The sequence below is a fragment of the Zingiber officinale genome, chromosome 2A, assembly GCF_018446385.1.
Source record: "Zingiber officinale cultivar Zhangliang chromosome 2A, Zo_v1.1, whole genome shotgun sequence".
Lineage (NCBI taxonomy): Eukaryota > Viridiplantae > Streptophyta > Magnoliopsida > Zingiberales > Zingiberaceae > Zingiber > Zingiber officinale.
The window spans coordinates 168,663,171-168,676,337 of NC_055988.1; positions in this window are offsets into that span (position 1 = coordinate 168,663,171).

The following is a 13,167-nucleotide window of genomic DNA, read 5'->3' on the forward strand; positions in this document are numbered from 1 at the left end:
TTGTAAAAATCATTCCTTATTTGCCTTGGGCAAGTATTATAAAAGAAGGAGAGGAGAGACCTCATGAGACAACAATTCTTATTCTCTTGTTGGTGTTCTCTCTTGTGGTCGGCCATCTCTCCCTTCCCTTTCCCCTTGCTCTCTTTTGTTCTTTGGTGGTGGTGGTGGTCGAATATTAGAGAAGGAGGAGTTTTGCGTGGTGTTCATCTCGGAGGATCGTCGCCCACATGACGTCCAAGAGGAGGCGAGGAATACGACAGAAGATGATCTCGAGGTTATTAGCATACAAAGAAGAGGTATAACTAATAATTTTTTTATGCATCATGTTAGTTCTTCTTTGTATGAATTCCAAACACAAGAGACATTAGATTCTAGTTTTTCGAATTTGTTATTCGAGTTTATGTTTTTTTATATTTTTCGAATTTGTGATTCGATTGTTTCTTTTGGTTAAACCTAGAGTTATATAAGGAAATTAAATATTAGCTTTCCTTAAAAGTTTTTGTCTAGGCGGTGGTGGATGATCTCATACCCAAGAAGGACTAGTGCCTCGCTATGCAGTCCTGGAAGCCAATTTTAGAAATTAATATTTAATTGAATTTATAACATAGATGGATTTGAATCAATAGTGTTAAGTTCCGCTTGCGATCCAAGTCTAAACCATTAAGAACAGATAAGTTAAATTTGGAAACAATAATGTTAAGTTCCGTTTGCGATTCCTAATTTAATTTTTAAATAACACAATATGTTGTTTAGGAAATATTCGACACTTGTACAAAATTTTTGTACAGTGGAACCGACACGATCTTCCTAGGACCAACCAACAGGAGCACTGTCGCCAACTCCTCTCCTATCTTCCTCTCCCAACCGATGTCCGCCGTGGCATCCCGGGGCTTCCATCGCAGCCGGCCACCAGGATGCACCTCACCTTCATCTCCCACCACACGGGGCAGCACCGTAGCAAGCCCTTTGTCCTCACACAGCACGCCATCCGACGCCAGCCCTCTCCTCCTCGCAGCCGCTCCTCTTTTCCTCCTCGCGATGCCGCCATCGGACATACTTGCAGCTGCCATCTCCTCTCTTCCTCCTCCTTCGCTTGCCCTCGTCGTTACCCCTCCGCGATCCTCTGCTCTGTACAGCTTCAGCACCTTGCTTCATCTAACGTCTTCCGTCGTTGGTTCTGTCGTATGGGACACTCCACCGCCGCCGCTGCCACCACGAGCGCTAGTCTCGACCTGACCAAGCACAACACCGTGGAGATCCCTCAGCGACCAGCCATCGCCGTACGCAATCACTGCCTGCCCTCTCTGGCGTTAAGGGTGCAATTCTTCGCTCACCAGTCCCTTGCCACCATCATCGACCAGCGTTCACAGCAGCCGCCAGCGTCGCAGAAGGCTTCCGAGCCATGGCCAAGTCATATCGTCGCAGACAGCTTCCGCGCAGCCATCCCCCATTGTTGTAAACGGCCTCCGATTTGCATCGTCGTATATTTTCGAAGTCGATTCGGTATTCAACCCACGTTGACGAGCGTCTTCGACACTATTCCAACTATCGATCCATTTTTATGTTCCGACCTTCGAGGCGCGATTGTGTTTCGGGCTGTGTGAGTTATGTCTAGCCTCTTTGGTGTTTTTATTTCCCGGCCTGCAGGCCGAGATTCTATTCCAGCTCACATGTCGATATCTTATTCCGATCTAGGTGCTAGTGTCATATTTCAGCTTGCGTGCCGATTTCATGTCCCGGCCTGCGTGCCTATCTTATATATATCTCGACCTGCGTGTTAATCTCATATCCCGGCCTGCGTGTCGATCTCATGTCCGACCTTGCATGCCAAGGTCGCATCCGGTTTTGTGTCACCGCATCCGGCTCCATGTCATTGGATCCACCTCTTCATCCGCCTCCGAGTCACCTGCTCTTTCAAGTCGCGACAATTCGAGCAGCGTCCCATCCGAGGGCGCCCCCTTGGTCAGGGTACGTCTTCGTACTCGTCTCTCATTTTATTTCATTATTATATTATTAGCCTGTTACTTATATGTCCGTTGGATCTGCCTTGAGCCTGGGGTACCAGGGACCGGGGGGACCCGGTCGCTGGCTACAGGTAGCATTGACCAGAGGACTTCTGAAGATTTGGTCAACACAGAAGCCATCTCAACACACCCCTCCTCCGGGACATCGTGACTCGGTCAACATTCCATCTACCTCACCCGATGGTCCGTCTGACTCAGATTCCAGACAAGATCAATTTGGCGTCGTCTGTGGGAACACATCCACCTGTTCTGGGACGTGAAAATGGACGACGTCAGGAGATTCTTTGCAATTATCACAGTTCCGGAGGATCCCGACGAACATATTACCTTCTACCCTCACTCCACTGATCTTCGGGAGTCGAGGGATCGAGTGGAGCTTCAGTTGGTCGACAGGTTAGTTTTTCCATTATGTTGTTTCCCTGACTCCATGGGTATTCGGGAGTCAAGGGACCGAGACAAGCCCTTAGCTGGTTGGCACGGCTCCTCGATCAAGTACGTTACTAGCTTTGCTCCCTTTTTACGGTTATAGGAGCTGCTATAGCTCCCTGATAAGAGACTGAGATCTTAGTACTTGATCAAAGACTAAGGCCTTCGATTTTTGATCAGATACTAGGGGCCCAGCTCCCCACTCATAAACTAGGGACACAACTCCCCGCTCTTACACTAAGGACACAGCTCCCCGATCATTAACTCGCAGTACGACTTCCCGATCAAGATCTAGGGGTCTCACTCTTTGATTACAGGCGAGGGGTCTTACTCTCCAATCAGGGACTAAGGGCCCAGCTCCCCGATCAGGTATACTACAGGCTCTGCACCCTTCACCATGAGGGTCTGCATCCTCTTACTGCTACAGGCTCTGCATCCTTCACCATGAGGTTATGCATTCTTTTACTGCTATAGGCACTTCACTCTATTATTACTATATGCTCTGTATTCTACACCTGTTTTGCGTGCTTTTTACGTATACAGGCTCTGCTCCCTTTACCCGCGGTGCTATGCTTTTATTGCTACGGACTCTGCTCCCTTATATGGCTATGAGCGTCACTCCCTTTGACGGTCGGAGCTCAGATTATTCTTCTCCCTGACTCCGCGAACATTTAGGAGTCAAGGGATCGACACTATTTCTCTTACTAGCTATACGGGTATTTGGGATTCGAGTCAGCCGGTTGACATCACTTCGCCATCAGGTATGATAAAGGCTCTGTCCTCTCATATTGCTATGGGCTCTGCTTCTATGGATTTCAAGGCTTATCCTCCCCCGGTCGAGGTTGAGTTATCGCCACTGGTCTCGGACCAGAGTATCACCACCGGTCTCGGATCGGAGTATCGCTAACGATCTCTCGATCGAGCTTCCAGACCAACTCTCGGTCGAGCTTCTAGACTAATTCCTGGTCAGGTCTCCAGATCAAGTCTTGGTCAGACATCTAGATCAAGTATGGGTCAGACCTACAGATCAATTCTTGGTCAGACCTCCAGATTAATTCCTGATTAGGCCTCCAGAATGCTTCTTGGTCAGACATTCAGATTGTTTCTTGGTCAGACCTCCAGATTGCTTCTTGGTCGTGTTAGAGTGTATACTAAAAGCCTAGCTTTTGTAAACATTTATTTGCTAAAATAAAAGAATCATATTGGTCAATATCTGCATTTATTTATTAAATGTAATTGTTCAATTAATTTATATAGTAGACAACATGAAGTGTGGTGTCACACTTAGAAGATCATGTTGTCAGTTCTTTCTAAATTATAAACAGTTGCTCGCGACTAAGATAGAAAGGAACAAACTATCAGTATAGTCGTAGTGTAATTAAGTATTAGTTTATCTTAACTAATAAATTATACTGATACACTTTAAGTGTATTGAGTAGGATCATTTAGGTAAGTTCTTTTTGTACTGACTTAGTAAAAGAACTAAACCTTAGTTATTATGGAAGTGTGTGCTCTTAATCCTAATATAATAACAAGCACATATATTTAATATTTATTTCTTTGATTTATCAGAGGGTGAGGTTTAGCTCGATAAATCAATATGCCCGATAAGTTGGGAAATGATATTACTTATAGTGTGTGTTGTTGATTATAAAAGGAATCTGTGTCCTAGTTATCTAGGTTGAGAATATCCCCAAGAGGAGCTCATAAGGATTGCCATGTTAAACCCTGCAGGTGGACTTAGTCTGACATGACAATAAAGTTGAGTGGTACTACTCTTGGAGCTAGATATTAATTAAGTAAGTTGTCAGTAATTTACTTAATTAGTGGACATTCATAATCTTAAACACAGGGAGACTAACACACTCATGATATGAAGGAGTCATAATGTAATTTGGGATTGGTGCGGTAGTGCGGTAATAACTCTTTAGTGGAATGAGTTGTTATCGATGAACTTGAGTTGTGTGTTCGGGGCGAACACGGGATACTCAAGCTCATCGGAAGGTCAAAACCAATTTCTCCTCTAGATCCCTGTCGTAGCCTCATTATAGCCTCAAGTCCATCCAAATGAAAGACTCTTCTTGAAGGGAGCCGGACCATTGCTTGGTGACCAAGCAATGGCCGGCCATATCCTCTTCAAGGGGCCAGCCCTATAGCTTGGTGACCAAGCTTGTAGGGGCCGACCACAATAATTCAAAAAGGGAGGGTTATTTTGAATTTTTAAAATCTTCTCTTTGTAGAAAACTATAAGTTTTAAAAGAGAGATTTTAATTTTTAAAACTTTCCTAATTTGAATTTGGCCACATGTTTTAATAGAGAGTTTTAAAAGTTTTAAAACTTTCCTTTTTTAACCATCCTCATGGTTTAAGAAAAAAAAGAGATAAGTTTTAAAATTAAAATTTTCTATCATCATGTTAAAAAAGGAAATTTTATAAGAGAGTTTTTAAATTTTAAAACATGGTTTTAATTTTAGAAACTTTCCTTTTTTAACTCCTACTTTAGGAAAGAGAGCTTGTAAAATTTTATAAGAGTTTATCTTGTAAAATTTTATATAAAAAATATTTTTTTCCTTGCCTTTTAATATGGCCGGCCACCTTGCTTGGTGCCCAAGCAAGGGCCGGCCAATAGGATTCAATCCCAATCCTAAAACAAATAGGATTGATCTCAACCATTGATTGATGATTAATTCAATCAAGAGGAAGGAAAAAGGAAAATAAAAAGGGAAAAGGAAAATTATTAAAATCTTTCCTTATTTGCCTTGGGCAAGTAATATAAAAGAAGGGGTAAGGGGGGCTTCATGAGACACAACTCTTATTCCATTGCTTGGGTGATCTCTTGGTGGCCGGCCCTCTCCCTTTTCTTCTCCCTTTGCTCTCTTTTCTATTAGAGGTGGTGGTGGCCGAATATTGCAAGGAGGAGAAGGACTCTTTTGGGTGGTGTTCATCTTGGAGGTTCGTCGCCCACACGACGTCCAAGGCAAGGCGAGGAATACGGCAGAAGATCTTGAGGTCATTAGCATACAAAAAGAATGTATAATTAGCAATTGTTTTCCGCATCATGCTAGTTTTCTTTTTGTAAGAATTCTAAATACAAGAGGCAATTAGATCTTGTTTCGAAATAGTTTTTCTTTTGTTTTCTTTTTTCGAACTTGTGTTTCGATTGTTCTTTTTGGTTGACCTAGAGTTATTTAAGGAAATAAATATTAGCTTTCCTTAAAAGGCTTTGCCTAGGCGGTGGTGGTTGCTCCCATATCCAAGAAGGTCATGTGCCTCGCCATGCAGTCCTGGAAGCCAATTTTGGAAATTAATATTTATGGAATTAATAATCTAGGTAGGTTTGAATCAATAGTGTTAAGTTCCGCTTGCGATTCAAATCTAAACCATTAAGAACAGATAAGTTAAATTTGGAATCAATGATGTTAAGTTCCGTCTGCGATTCCTAATTTAACTTCTAAAGAACACAATAGGTTATTTAAGGAAAGGTTCGACACTTGTACAAAAATTTTTGTACAGTGGAACCAGTACGTTTTCCTAGGATTAACCAACAATTGGTATCAGAGCTAGAGTTTGCCTCTGTGTATTTTTAGAATTCAAATAGGTTATGCACATGTCATGCATAATTTAGGCAGGAAAATAGTAGGATGTGCTAACTCTTTGGTTGCAGACTCCAACTATTATGGCTTATTGTTATTATGTGTGATTGGACCCTTGGATATGTCAAGGGCATTATTTGTGTGCATGATTGTATGTATAAAATACAGCAGGAGCTGTATTATATTTTAGAATTTTATTTTTCGATCTAGATTACATGTACATTCCCTCGAGGAATATAGGATCGATATATGTAAAATTCTTTTCTTGTCGCGAATCGGATTCTTGCGAGGCGTGGTACATTTGGAGCACCAAAGGCACAGCGGAATAAGAAGCAAGATGGATGCGACAACTCGACCCGATGGCGGTGGTTAAAGATGACAGCAGCTAGGGTTGGAGCATACCGAAGACAGTGAAGGAAAAGGCCATAATAGTTGGAAAATTAATTTCCAAATTTATTGCTTTTATTTACTGTGATATTAATATGCATGTGATGTATGCTAGCATAGGTTAAAATCCTCAATTTTAAATAACTAAGTGGGAGAGGGATTTTAATAAATCCCATGGTCTCCATTACTGGTTTGTAAGTGATGCAACAAGCTTGCGTGTTGGCTCTGAGTGCCTCCCTCCACAACGGATGGGTTTGTTGCGGATCACTAGATCAAACTTCCTTTTATGGATGGTTATAGGAAATTATTTAGGAGCGTGTGATCTTCTCCAACTGAAGGGGCACAATCCTATTTAATGGACTTAGTATCAAGTAATAGTATACACTTAGACACATTCAATAGTATCCTCCCCAACGGAGTCACTGCTATTGTATTGTGTGACCAAAGTAAAACCAACTATTAATTTTATTTGTCATAAAGTTAGGATGACAAGATAATAAAATTAATGGGTCACACCCTCCTCTTACAAATGTTGAATTTGTATACGTCCACACTAACGTGGCATGCAATATTCACGGTGATTTGAGGTGTTGGTTAATTTTAAATAGTATTGTTTGAGGAATCAATATTATTCTAAATTTAGAGTCTTGACCAAAGTTTTTTTTTGTGATTCTTAGGATGACTTTCAACCCACTAGCCATTATACTGAAAGAGAACAAACTTACTGGTCCCAATTATATTGATTGGAAAAGAAACTTGGACATTGTTCTTACTGCTGAAAGCTATAAGTTTGTACTGACCGAGGCATGCCCTGAAGCACCTGACGGTGACTCTACCCCAGAGTAGATTGAGTATCATAAGAAATGGGTAAAAGCTGATGAGATGGCACGGTGTTACATTTTGGCATCTATGTCAAATGTATTGCAACATCAACATCAAGATTTACCAACAGCTTATGATATAATGAACAATCTCAAAGAACTCTTTGGGCACCAGAGTCGGACTGCTAGGCAAGAGGCAATGAGGAAGTTAATGACAGCCACCATGTCTGAGGGGACACCCGTAAGGGATCATATCCTCAAAATGATGGCTTATCTGAATGAAATACAAGTCCTTGGAGGAGAAATCGATGGAGAAACCCAGGTCGATATAATTCTCCAAACGCTACCCAGAAGTTTTGAGCAGTTCCGCCTGAACTATAACATGAACAAAAGAGAGTATACATTGGCGGAACTTCTGACAGAACTACAGGCAGCCGAAGGAATATTTCGTCAAAGTTCTCAGATTCACTATGCTGAAAATGGTTCGACTTCTAAGCTGAAAGGCAAGAAGAAGAAGAAACAGGTCTTTTCAGCGAAGAAGGTGAATAAACCTCAGAGTACAGGACAGAAAGCTGGAATGAAGAAGCCGAAGGGCAAGTGCTTCATCTGCAAGCAGTCTGGACATTGGAAAGCGGACTGTCCTCGTAGGAACCAGAACAATAAAGGTATATCTCATACTCTAGTAGTTGAAACATGTTTAGCGGTGTTATCTACCAGCACCTGGTGTGTAGATACAGGTGCCACTGATCATGTCTGTAATTCTTTGCAGGGGTTCCAGGAAACCCGACGACTAACTGAAGAAGAGATTACCGTCTACATGGGCAATGCTACTAAGGTGGCAGCTGTTGCAGTGGGAGACGTCTACTTATCTTTTGATAGGAATAGAAATTTGATTTTAAGAAATTATCTTTATGTACCCAGTTTTAGAAAGAATTTAATTTCAGTTTCTAAACTGTATTTAGATGGATATTCAGTCTCTTTTAGTAACAATGTCGTTATAAAGAGAAATAAGGTGATTATCTGTTCTGGTGCATTGGTTGGCAATTTATACACTTTAAATCCAATTTCTCCCACAAAGTAAAATATGGAAATTAATAACACATCTTCTAACTCTAATAAGAGGAAAGAACCTTCGGAAATGAACCAAACATATCTTTGGCATCTAAGGCTTGGACATATTAACTTAAGTAGGATTCAAAGGCTTGTAGCCGATGGACTCTTGGGTTCATTAGAGTTGGAAAACTTTCCAACATACGAATCCTGCTTAGAAGGTAAAATGACCAAGAGACCTTTTAAGGCCAAGGGGTATAGAGCCAAAGATGCGTTAGAACTGTTTCATTCTGATTTATGTGGTCCTATGTCTATTCAGGTAAGAGGTGGTTATGAATACTTCGTCTCCTTTATAGATGATTATTCAAGATAAGGATACATTTACCTGATGCGCCGCAAGTCTGAATGCTTTGACAAGTTCAAAGAATATAGGGCTGATGTGGAGAAACGTCTTGGTAAAAGTATCAAGACACTACGGTCTGACCGTGGTGGCGAATACCTCTTTGGAGAGTTTAGGAATTACTTATCAGAAGTCGGGATTCAATCCCAATTGACTGCACCTGGTACACCCCAGCAGAATGGTGTGGCAGAACGAAGGAATAGGACTCTTATGGAAATGGTTAGATCGATGATGAGTTATTCAGAATTACCAAATTTGTTTTGGGGATATGCTTTAGAAACAGCTGTGTACATTCTGAATATGGTACCTTCAAAAACAGTTCCTTCTACACCCATGGAATTATGGAATGGGCGTAAGCCTAGTCTGAATCATATCCGGATATGGGGTAGTCCAGCACATGTGCTGAAAGGAGATACTGACAAGTTGGAATCACGTACAGAAGTTTGTCTGTTTGTGGGATATCCAAAGGGAACGAAAGGTGGTTTGTTTTATAATCCTAAAAATCAGAAGATCATTGTTAGCACCAATGCTCGATTTTTAGAAGAAGATTATGAGTGAAATAGTTCTAGAAGAAATTAGAGAGGACACGTCAACTTCAGTACCAACAGTTCAAGATGAAGTACCACAAGAGACTGCAACACGTGTCACATATGATACACAACCACAAACGGTGCCTCGTCGTAGTGGGAGGGTTGTGAGGCAACCTAAGAGATTCATGTTTCTGGGTGAGTCTTCAGACTTCATCCCAGGTAAACATGAACCTGATCCCCGGACATATGATGAAGCACTCCAAGATATAGATGCAGTATCTTGGCAAAAGGCAATGAATTCTGAAATAGAATCTATGTATTCTAATAAGGTCTGGGAGCTAGTAGAACCACCTGATGGTATAAAAGCCGTTGGATGCAAGTGGATCTACAAAAGGAAAAGAGGGACAGATGGGAAGGTAGAAACCTTCAAAACAAGGCTTGTTGCGAAAGGGTATACTCAGAAAGAGGGAATCGACTATGAGGAGACTTTTTCGCCGGTAGCCATGCTTAAGTCTATCCGGATACTCTTATCCATTACTGCTCATATGGATTATGAGATTTGGCAAATGGATGTCAAGATTGCTTTCCTTAACGGAAGTCTTGAAGAAAACATCCATATGAAGCAACCAGAAGGGTTCATTGAAAAAGGCAAAGAGCATCTAGTATGCAAGCTTAATCGGTCCATTTACGGATTGAAGCAAGCTTCAAGATCTTGGAACATCCGATTTAACGAAGTAATCCAGTCATATGGATTTATACAGTGTCCGGATGAGTCTTGTGTATACAAAAAGTGTAACGGAAACGTAGTGGTATTTCTTGTACTATACGTAGATGATATTTTGTTAATTGGCAACAATGTCAAGGTATTATCAGACGTAAGGGTATGGTTGTCCAAACAATTTGATATGAAAGACTTAGGAGAATGTGCACACATTCTTGGGATTAAAGTAATAAGGGATCGCAAGAAAAGAATGTTGTGTCTATCCCAAGCTTCATATATAGATACGATCCTTGCTCATTTTAGCATGCAGAACTCTAAGAAAGGTTTCTTACCTTTCAGGCATGGAGTAGCCTTATCTAAAGAAATGTCTCCAAAGACGTCAAAGGAGATTGAGGACATGAAGGCAGTTCCATATGCATCGGCCGTAGGAAGCCTTATGTATGCAATGCTGTGTACGAGACCTGATATCTATTTTGCCGTGAGCATGGTTAGCAGATATCAGAGTAACCCTGGACAAGGACATTGGACTGCAGTAAAGCATATATTAAAGTACCTGAGAAGGACTAGAGATTATATGCTAATTTACCAAGCAGACGATTTGCTCCCTGTGGGTTACACAGATTCGGATTTCCAATCAGATAGGGATAATAGTAAGTCTACGTCAGGCTATGTGTTTACTCTAGGAGGTGGAGCCATTGTATGGAGGAGTGTTAAGCAGAAATGTGTCTCGGACTCGACCATGGAAGCTGAGTATGTGGCAGCCTCTGAGGCAGCCAAAGAAGCTGTATGGCTCAGGAACTTTCTAATGGATTTAGATGTGATTCCTGGTCTGCCCAAGATCATCACAATTTATTGTGATAATAGCGGTGCAGTTGCAAACTCGAAGGAACCACGAGCTCATAAGGCAAGTAAACATATAGAGTGCAAGTACCACCTGATACGAGACATCGTCAAGCGAGGAGAAGTTGTCGTCGCCAAGATTACATCAGAAGATAACCTAGCATATCCTTTCACAAAAGCCCTTCCGGCAAAAGCTTTTGATCGGCATGTGGAGGAGATGGGAATCAGATGTAAGGCAACAGATATGGCAGCTTAGTCTTTTATTATAAGTGGGAGATTGTTAGAGTGTATACTAAAAGCCTAGCTTTTGTAAATATTTATTTGCTAAAATAAAAGAATCATATTGGTCAATATCTGCATTTATTTATTAAATGTAATTGTTCAATTAATTTATATAGTCGGCAACATGAAGTGTGGTGTCACACTTAGAAGATCATGTTGTCAGTTCTTTATAAATTATAAACAGTTGCTCGCGACTAAGATAGAAAGGAATAAACTATCAGTATAGTCGTAGTGTAATTAAGTATTAATTTATCTTAACTAATAAATTATACTGATACACTTTAAGTGTATTGAGTAGGATCATTTAGGTAAGTTCTTTTTGTACTGACTTAGTAAAAGAACTAAACCTTAGTTATTATGGAAGTGTGTGCTCTTAATCCTAATATAATAACAAGCACATATATTTAATATTTATTTCTTTGATTTATCAAAGGGTGAGGTTTAGCTCGATAAATCAATATGCCCGATAAGTTGGGAAATGATATTACTTATAGTGTGTGTTGTTGATTATAAAAGGAATCTGTGTCCTAGTTATCTAGGTTGAGAATGTCCCCAAGAGGAGCTCATAAGGATTGCCATGTTAAACCCTGCAGGTGGACTTAGTCCGACATGACAATAAAGTTGAGTGGTACTACTCTTGGAGCTAGATATTAATTAAGTAAGTTGTCAGTAATTTACTTAATTAGTGGACATTCATAATCTTAAACACAGGGAGACTAACACACTCATGATATGAAGGAGTCATAATGTAATTTGGGATTGGTGCGGTAGTGCGGTAATAACTCTTTAGTGGAATGAGTTGTTATCGATGAACTTGAGTTGTGTGTTCGGGGCGAACACGGGATACTCAAGCTCATCGGAAGGTCAAAACCAATTTCTCCTCTAGATCCCTGTCGTAGCCTCATTATAGCCTCAAGTTCATCCAAATGAAAGACTCTTCTTGGTGTCCAAGAAGGGAGCCGGACCATTGCTTGGTGACCAAGCAATGGCCGGCCATATCCTCTTCAAGGGGCCGGCCCTATAGCTTGGTGACCAAGCTTGTAGGGGCCGGCCACAATAATTCAAAAAGGGAGGGTTATTTTGAATTTTTAAAATCTTCTCTTTGTAGAAAACTATAAGTTTTAAAAGAGATATTTTAATTTTTAAAACTTTCCTAATTTGAATTTGGCCACATGTTTTAATAGAGAGTTTTAAAAGTTTTAAAACTTTTCTTTTTTAACCATCCTCATAGTTTAAGAAAAAAAAGAGATAAGTTTTAAAATTAAAATTTTCTATCATCATGTTAAAAAGGAAATTTTATAAGAGAGTTTTTAAATTTTAAAACATGGTTTTAATTTTAGAAACTTTCCTTTTTTAACTCCTACTTTAGGAAAGAGAGCTTGTAAAATTTTATAAGAGTTTATCTTGTAAAATTTTATATAAAAAATATTTTTTCCTTGCCTTTTAATATGGCCGGCCACCTTGCTTGGTGCCCAAGCAAGGGTCGGCCAATAGGATTCAATCCCAATCCTAAAACAAATAGGATTGATCTCAACCATTGATTGATGATTAATTCAATCAAGAGGAAGGAAAAAGGAAAATAAAAAGGGAAAAGGAAAATTATTAAAATCTTTCCTTATTTGCCTTGGGCAAGTAATATAAAAGAAGGGGTGAGGGGGGCTTCATGAGACACAACTCTTATTCCATTGCTTGGGTGATCTCTTGGTGGCCGGCCCTCTCCCTTTTCTTCTCCCTTTGCTCTCTTTTCTATTAGAGGTGGTGGTGGCCGAATATTGCAAGGAGGAGAAGGACTCTTTTGGGTGGTGTTCATCTTGGAGGTTCGTCGCCCACACGACGTCCAAGGCAAGGCGAGGAATACGGCAGAAGATCTTGAGGTCATTAGCATACAAAAAGAAGGTATAATTAGCAATTGTTTTCCGCATCATGCTAGTTTTCTTTTTGTAAGAATTCTAAATACAAGAGGCAATTAGATCTAGTTTTTCGAAATAGTTTTTCGAGTTTGTGTTTTCTTCTTTTTCGAACTTGTGTTTCGATTGTTCTTTTTGGTTGACCTAGAGTTATTTAAGGAAATAAATATTAGCTTTCCTTAAAAGG